The sequence below is a fragment of the Symphalangus syndactylus genome, chromosome 4, assembly GCF_028878055.3.
Source record: "Symphalangus syndactylus isolate Jambi chromosome 4, NHGRI_mSymSyn1-v2.1_pri, whole genome shotgun sequence".
In the NCBI taxonomy this organism is placed as follows: Eukaryota; Metazoa; Chordata; class Mammalia; order Primates; family Hylobatidae; genus Symphalangus; species Symphalangus syndactylus.
In genome coordinates this window covers 95,848,247-95,856,710 of record NC_072426.2, presented here as the reverse complement: position 1 = coordinate 95,856,710, position 8,464 = coordinate 95,848,247, and the positions used below count along the sequence as shown (strand labels likewise).

At 47.5% G+C, this 8,464-nt stretch overlaps 1 pseudogene; it reads right to left on the bottom strand.

Annotated features, from left to right (window-relative positions):
* Window positions 1-2,532: 2,532 nt before the first annotated feature.
* Window positions 2,533-5,802, bottom strand: LOC129480972 (inosine-5'-monophosphate dehydrogenase 1-like; annotated as a pseudogene).
* Window positions 5,803-8,464: the final 2,662 nt, after the last annotated feature.

The window sequence follows — 8,464 nt, the reverse complement described above, 5'->3', positions numbered from 1 at the left end:
TTTTTTTTTTAAGACAAGAGTTTCACTCTTTCACCTAGGCTGGAGTGAAGTGGCACCATCTTGGCTCACTGCAACCTCCACCTCCTAGGTTCAAGTGATTCTCCTGCCTCAGCCTCCCAAGTAGCTGGGATTACAGGTGTATGCCACCATGCCCAGTTAATTTTTGTATTTTCAGTAGAGACGGGGTTTCGCCATGTGGGCCAGGCTGGTCTCAAACTCCTGACCTCAGGTGATCCACCCACCTTGGCCTCCTAAAGTGCTACAATTACAGGCATGAGCCACCGCGCCTGGCCCAAGCTTCAGTTTTATGAGAAAATTGGGCCAGTTTCAATGTTTATTTGGTTATTCAAGTCTCAACATTCTTTTAATCTAAAACAGTCCTCCCACCAGCCCTCCTTCCCCAGCTCTTTTTAAATCCATAGCATTGAAGAGACCAGGTCATTGTCTTATAGAATATCCTTCATTTTAGATTTGCCTGATTGTGTCTTCATTCCCTAAACTTCCTGTAAACCAGCAGTTGAATTGAAAGCCTTGATAAGACCCAGGTGGAGATTTTTGGCAAGAACACATTCCAGTTGACACTGTGTACTTACTTACTTCATGCTGTAACTCATATCTGGTGGTTTCATTATGGGATCTACTAGAATACACAGACAGATCATATACAAAAACAGAACTCTGACCCACAGTCTGCAGTAACCAGTCCAGGAAGCCAAACAACCCCTGTAGCCTTTGGTCCCAAATGGCCAGGACTTGATCAATACCTGCCAGCTTCCCTAATTCTCACCTCTGCTTTGAAAATCCTTTAGTAGGACTAACCAGAGAAGGCCAAATATGCTTCCCTAACCAATCACATAGGATACCCTGCTTCTAGTTAGCTCACCCACAGCCTCCAGATGCCAACAGCCTTTGATCAGGGCTCACCTGAAGCCTCCCCTTTTCCCACCATAAAGCTTTCTCACTCCCGACTGCCTTTGAGTGTCTGCAATGGCAAGTGACCATGGCTGACTCTCTGGGTATATACCAAGCTGAGAATAAGTAGCTGTTGCTCATTCTCATTTGGGTGGTCTATAATTATTACAGAAGTGAAGTGTGATCACAGTTAGGGTAGTAATAGCCAGACCCTTTACACTGTCAATGGACTCAGACCTTTTACTTCATGCATTGCTTATACTGCTTGGATGTTTTCCATGTGCCTATATTAATATTTACAATAAAAGCATGATTTAGATTTTCATTTAGAATTTATCTTAAATGCATCAAATATGCAATTTTAAGTCAAGTTTTGCATGTTTGGCTCAATATATCAAAATAATTTTCTGTGGTTTTAAAATAACAAGGTTTGTTGCTCTTTATATTAGACGTGTAATCACACTGACCTCATAAAAATAAGTTTAACTTTAATTTGAATAAAAGAATGCCACAATGAAATACTGACCATTAAAAAAAAAAAGAATAAAGGACCTTAACCCTGGGCAAACATATAAAAGCATAGGAAAGTCACCCAGTATAATGTCTGGCACATAGTAGGTGTTTTGCAAATATTAGAGCCCATTCCCATGGTGGTGCACACTGCACAAGACCACAGAGGTCCAGCCGTTTTATCTTTCCGGTCCCTTCCAGCCATCACCCATAGTGAATCCCGAAGGCAGCATCTCCACCCACAGTACTAGATGACCACCAACGACTCCTAGTCCTCAGGGGAAACCTCCCTGCCATCTTCTTCTTGGTGGCGGCCAATATACATTTCTTTCTTCACTTCCCAGGACGTTTGAAGTACTTGGTGTCCCTCTCTCCAAGCTCCTCCCTTCCCTTCAGGTCTCAAGGTCTCATCCAACACTTCAAGCTCAAAATATTATATAAGCATCAAGAGGGTGAGCCCAGACAGGCACTGTTCCTTGTCCAATTTCAGGAGAAGATCTCTAGTCCCTGTGACCCCAGGATACACAATGGCTGTTCTACACTCAGGAATCACTACATGTGATTCCCAGGACAGGGGCTGCAACTCTTCTGCTAAGAGCTCACATAGCCCCAGGGCTCCCCGACCCCCACCCCATACACACACACCCCTCTCCCAGTCTTCTCTGTCTTTCTCGAGGACTGGTTAGCGTTTTGGTAGCACCTTTGCCAGGGAAGTAGGCTCCCCGGGATGCACTTTGAACCCTTCGCCCTACTGACATGGACTTGCATTCTCCTGCCTCTAGGCTCCTCGCCTGGCAGTTCTGCATTTTCGGACTCCCTTCCTCTAACGAGTCCATTTGCCACCACAGCAGTGACTGCAATAGGGTCACGACACCTGTTTTCTGTGTTATGTGTAAAAAAATTAAGATACTGAACATTTATGTATGCTACCTTCTGGGTGTGAAGGAGGGAACACGAATTCACATTTGATTTAGCTGGTATCCGCAGAAAGCAGCAGTAGGGATTTAGAAATGGATAAAAATAGTGTTACTTTTTGGGATGAAGAGTGGCACGAGACTGATACCTATATATATCTATATCTGTATAGATATAGATATATATTTGGAGGCGTTGAAACCTGCTTGATTTATTCTGATTATTTAATACACATTGACGCAACTGTGATCCCAAAGTGTGCAAAGTTAAAGCCTTCAACTGCAGCTGAGGGAGAGGGCAGAAATGGTACACCTGGGGACGGTGGTGAGTCAGGAATGACAGGCAGGTGGCCACGACCAGGGCAGCCTCCTCCCCAGGGCCAGGGACAGGGGAGTAGCCTGAGGAGCAGGACCCAAGGGTAGCCCAGGGCCGGGGAAGGTGGCCGAGACCTCCCCTTGGCCTAGGTCAGGAGCTCAGAAGTGCCACATGGCTGAAGGGACAGGACCCTGGAAGGGCCAGAGGCAAGGCCAGGAGAGCACCATTTCCTGGGGGGCTGGGGGCAGGGAGGTGCCCTAGAGAAGCCAGGAGGGGTTGCCTGCCCCTGGGGTGGGAGCCAGGCTGAAGGAGGCTGCAGCAGGCTGCAGCAAGAAAGACCTGAGGCAGGTGCAGGGCCTGAGAACCCAGCTGGCTCAGCAGGGGGGCTCCCAGGGCAGCCTGGCCCAGGGAGCAGTCCTGACTCTGCAGGGGATGCCAAGCAAGGGGCCGCAGACCCCTCAGGACCTCCCCTCCTCTCTCCCTGGAAAGGAGCTGGGAAACCCGTGGTGCAAATCTGTGTACCACTCAGTGATGGAGAGAGACTGTGCCCCAAGGTGGACACTGGAGTGCACCCCCTTCACCACCTTGGCCTCCACCGCTGTCCTCAGTACAGCTGCTTCTCGTAAGAGTGCAGGCCATAGACACCACCCTTGATCTGGGCCGCTATGGTCCGCTTCTCAAACTTGAGCTCCCCTGAGTACATCATGGACCAAAGGACAGAAAGGCTGTGTGGGCCCCGATAACCTGGCAGCTGTGCTGGATGCCCGCTATGAGATAGGGCATGAACTTCTGAATGGACCCTTTGTCCTGGATGGAGCCCGAGACACCCTGTGTGATCTTCACCTTATCCCCCTCGCTGAAGTATCGTTTCTGGCTGCTGCTGCTCTTCTCCATGGCATCCAGTGAGCCCATGCCCTGGTACTTCTTGAGTTGCACCATTTCTAAGAAGAAGTACTCACCGGGTGCCTCCATGGTGGTGGCCAGCAGGAGCCCATCATCACCGTGGAGGCTCCAAGGGCCAGGGCCTTGACCACGTGCCCCAAGGTCTGGATGCTGCCATCGACTATGATGGGCACACCAAAGCACTGGGCATACTTGGCCACCTTGTACACAGCAGTGCCCTGGGGCAAACTGGAGGCCATCACTTCCTGGGTGATGCAGATGGAGCCGTAGCCCATGCCCACGTGCAGCCCGTCCACACCAGCGTCAATCAGGTTCTTGGCCTGGGCTGCTGCCACCACGTTCCCCCCCAATCACCTGGAGGTGGGGGTACTTCTGTTTGATGTAATGCATCATGGTGATCTGATACACTGAGTTCCCTTGGGACGAATCCAAGACTATGACGTTGACGCCCGCCTAGGTGAGCAGGTCCAGGTGGTATTTGTCATCCTCATGGATGTCTACAGCTGCCCCGCACAGCAGCTGTTTGTGGGAATCCTTGGAGGCCAGAGGGTAGTCTCGATTCTTCTTCAGGTCAGTGTGGACAATGATGGCCACCAGCTCATTGTGATCACTGACGATAGGCAGCTTCCCTTTCTTGCTATGCTGCAGGATCTCATTTGCCTCTTTCAACGTCACGCCTTTCAACGTCAGCCACCACCAGTTCCATCCTTGGCGTCATCACCTCACTGAGGAAGGTGGTGTGGTCCTTCTCAGCAAGAAAGTTGACGTCTCAGGAGGTGACGATGCCCACCAACTTGCTGCCCATGGTGCCCGTCTCAGTGAGGGGGATACCAGAGAAGCCATGCAGCATCTTGGCCTCCAGCACATCACCCACGCTGTGCAAGGGGCTCAGCACAACGGGGTCCGTGATGCAGCCCTGTTCAAACTTCTTGACCTTCTGCACCTCGTTGGCCTGGAACTCTGGGGTGCAGTTGTGGTGAATGAAACCAATACCTCCCATCAGAGCCATCCTGATTGCCATGTCATCCTCTGTCAGTGTCCACAGGGGAGGAAATCAGCGGTGTCTTCAGCCCTTGTGGGTCAGGGCTGAGGTCAAGTCCACCTCATCATCAGCTATGAAGTCTATGAATCCTGGGAGAATCAGGAAGTCGTTGTAGGTAAGAGGCCGTTGGTGCTGGCGAAGAGCTGCTGCACGGTGACCCCGTCCTCGGGCACGTAGCTGGTGCCACTGCTGATCAGGTAGTCTGCCAGGCTGCCGCGACACCCCGCGACCTGACATAAACAACAGAGTGGCCACCTGCCGCAGGCACACTGTCGCTGCGGGCCGGACAGGCCGGGGACAGGGACTCTCAGTGTAAATGTTTTTATATCCCTTCTACTTTTGGAAAAAAAAAAAAAAAATGCCCCTGGAAGGCCTGATCACCAAATCCTTCCAGAGAGCGGTCTTCCAAGCCAAGGAGGTATTCAGTCCCACCCACTGAAATCATCCAGTCCTTTATTCACCTGTGTCAACCCGGCTCAGAGGTGTGGCCTGCGAGATCCTTCATGCAATCAAGAAGTCAGGCCTCCACCTGGTCCTGGGGGTCATCTGAGGCCCGCAGTTTTGGAACAGGAGTGTTTTCTGCCAGCAGTTCCCACAGATGGGCTGGCTTCCCACTGTGGGGACATGCACCATGCCCACTGTGGGCCTCTGTTTTTCATCCCTGAATTCATCCCCCACAGAATGGCTGTTGTTGTATCTAGCTATCTAATAAGCTTGAGGGCACTGTATCCCCTAGGGGATGCCCACATGCTTGACCATGCAGGCTGATGCAGAGACAAGCACAAAAAGTATCGTGATTATAGTTCCTGCTCTCCTTTCCAGGGCTTTGAGCCCAGCACATGATGTTGTGCGTTTCTTGTTCCACCAACTGGCGGCTGTGGAATGACTAGGAAACCTCTTGGATGAGAGTTTAATCCTCGTGGGGTACCACGAGGGCATCTGGGCACAGGTCAAACTTTCCAAGGGCCTTTTTAACCTCTTTCACTGAGGCCAGGAATGGCTAGATCTCTGCTGCTGCCTACAGGGATTACAATTGTCCCATCCATACACTGGTCTGTGTTGGCTTTTGTCACCTGGGCATGTGCGGCCACCATCTTGACTGCTCAGCTAGTTTTGTCCCTGGGCTCTAGAATGATGTCATAATGATGCCATTATGACAGATCAGCCCAAGGCTGCACACTGACCTAATCAACAGGTGCGGCAGAGCTGTGATTAAGAGACTGAGTCAATTCCCACTTGTGAATAGACAGCATGAAGGCTTTAAATCTCTCTGAACCTGATCAGCATTGGCAATGATCTTCTGCAGATCCCACAACAGCACAGAAGAATGTATCATCAGGAACATATTTGGATATTGATACAACGTCATCCGCAGTTGGCTTGTCATCCTGAGCTCCCTTCCCAGGCAGCGTAGGTATTGCACAGGATTTTGCTGACCCGGGAGTTGGGTTATTAGTGGTAACTCTAACCTCTTAATACTAGCAACATTGACAGCACCATATAATCCATCTATTACACCACACAGGAAAATCAAGCCCAGTGGTACAGGTCAGAAGAACTGACTCCAGCCAGGATCAAGCATTGCTTTGGCATTGTTCCCCAATACCTGGGCCTTTCTTCTCCAATTGTTGGGGTAACTGGAGTGAGGAGCCTGAGGGGACCCAAAGATGTTCTCCTGGTAGGATTCCCTCTCATGGTCTTCTGCATTTGTAGACATTTTGATTGGTTCCATTTCTAAGGGCCAATTATCTGTGCTTTAACCTGAAATAAGGAACCTGCCTTCTGATCTTCAAGAATATGTACATGGACACACATCTTTCAGATTCGACTCTTGAGATTTTTGGTTTCAAACAAACAATTGTGTTCATCACAAATGAAGATTCCCTCAAGCAGCAGCCTCCTGGAATCACCTGCTGAGTCCAAATCTTGTAGCCCTTAAAAATACTTAGTATTTTTACTAAGTAATAAGTATTTAGGGTGTTATGAAAAATGCAATTTGAAAAAGTACATTGGTTTTTAAGAACAAGAGGAACTATTTAGAAATTATACAATATACTAACAAAAGTAAATATTTAATATATCTCAAACACAAAAATGCAAAAACTGGTTACCAAACATCAAGAAAAACTTAAACTTGTAAAATACAAAGGTTAAATGTATTTTATCTTCATTCTATTATTAGCAGATAACCTTAATAAAAATGAGCTGTTATTTACAGCAAAATATCATGTAATTTTAGATTTATCACTTTTTATTTCTTCGAAAAAGCAACACCGGCATGTATTGTTGCTGAAGGTGAAGCAGCTTTTTGTTTCTGTTCTGTTCCACTCTGTGTTCTAAGATGTGTGTCAGATACCGGCCACACACCCTACATGTGCTCTGGGCACAGCTTGGCCCCACACGGCACTCTAGTCTGCAAGTGGGCACCTAAGGCCCCGCCATTCCCACTTCTTATTGTCATATTTACTTAGTTCTCAGCACCTCTGCCCATCTTTAAATGACTTAAGTGACAGTACATTAAAGTAGCTTAGATGTTCCTAAGCTTCCTCAGAGCACATCACATTTGTGACAGCAATTCAGAAAAAAACAAATTTTATTTTACTCTTAACGGTACACAGCATAAGAGAACAGCTTAGGCAGTTTACTGTAACTGACGGTCCTGATATCCTTATCTATAAACTAAAAACTCCCCACAGAAGCTTCTGTAAGTATAATGTTAAATAAGTCTATAAACACAAATAACAGTAACAAGAATGTAATCCAAATGCCCAGTTATGGGAAACTAGTGAAGAAATTTACTGGTAAACCCACTGTGATGATATGTGTGTATGTGTGTGTGTGTACATGTCAAGCTGGCTCAGTGACAGTCCCTAGTTATTTAAGCTAGGTGCTGCTGTGAAGGTATTTTGCAGACGTGATGGATATTAAGAGTATCCTGGGCTGGGTGCGGTGGCTAACGCCTGTAATCCCAGCACTTTGGGAGGCTGAAATGGGTGGATCATGAGGTCAGGAGACCGAGACCATCCTGGCTAACACGGTGAAACCCATCTCTGTGGAAAAATACAAAAAAATAGCCGGGCATGGTGGCAGGTGTCTGTTGTCCCAGATACTTGGGAGGCTGAGGCAGGAGAATGGCATGAACCCGGGAGGCGGAGCTTGCAGTGAGCCAAATCTCTGCACTCCAGCCTGCACGACAGAGCGAGACTCCGTCTCAAAAAAAAAAAAAAAAAAAAAGAGTATCCTGAAAGATCTGGGTGAGCCCAATTCAATCAGTTGAAAAGCTTTAAAATCAGAAGCCTAAAAAGGCCTTAAAAGCTGAAGCTTCCCTGAAAAAAGAAATTCCACCCATGGGCAGTGGCGTCTGCTGTACTTGTGCCTGCGGAGTTCCATTCTATTCATTCTCTTCCGTCCTGACTGCCCATAGACAACAGTTGTGGTCTGTGCCCATGACCTCCCTGGTTCTGGACTTGCTTAGCCAGCACCCACAATCTTGTAAGCCAATTCCTTTAACAAATTTGTATATATATGAAAAACACTGGTTCTTCCTCTCTAATTAAAGCCTGGCCAACACCCCAAAAATTAAAAGGGGATGCTGCTGTTAGAAGGAATAAGGTATACATTTTAGGCCATTCAAGACTCCAATAAATGACAGCAAAGTAATAGCAAAGAAAAACCTTACTTTGGGGTTAAGAAATCACAGATTGATACATAATTTTGCTCCTCTATTAAAATCCTACTACAAAACAGTAAATATAGTAAAAGAATTTCTTATAAAAGGACATTAATTCAGAAATACAGAGAAAGCAGAGGGGCAACAACCACAAAATCATTTTAGAAGTTGAAAAGCAGAGAGACCAGTGGCAAATT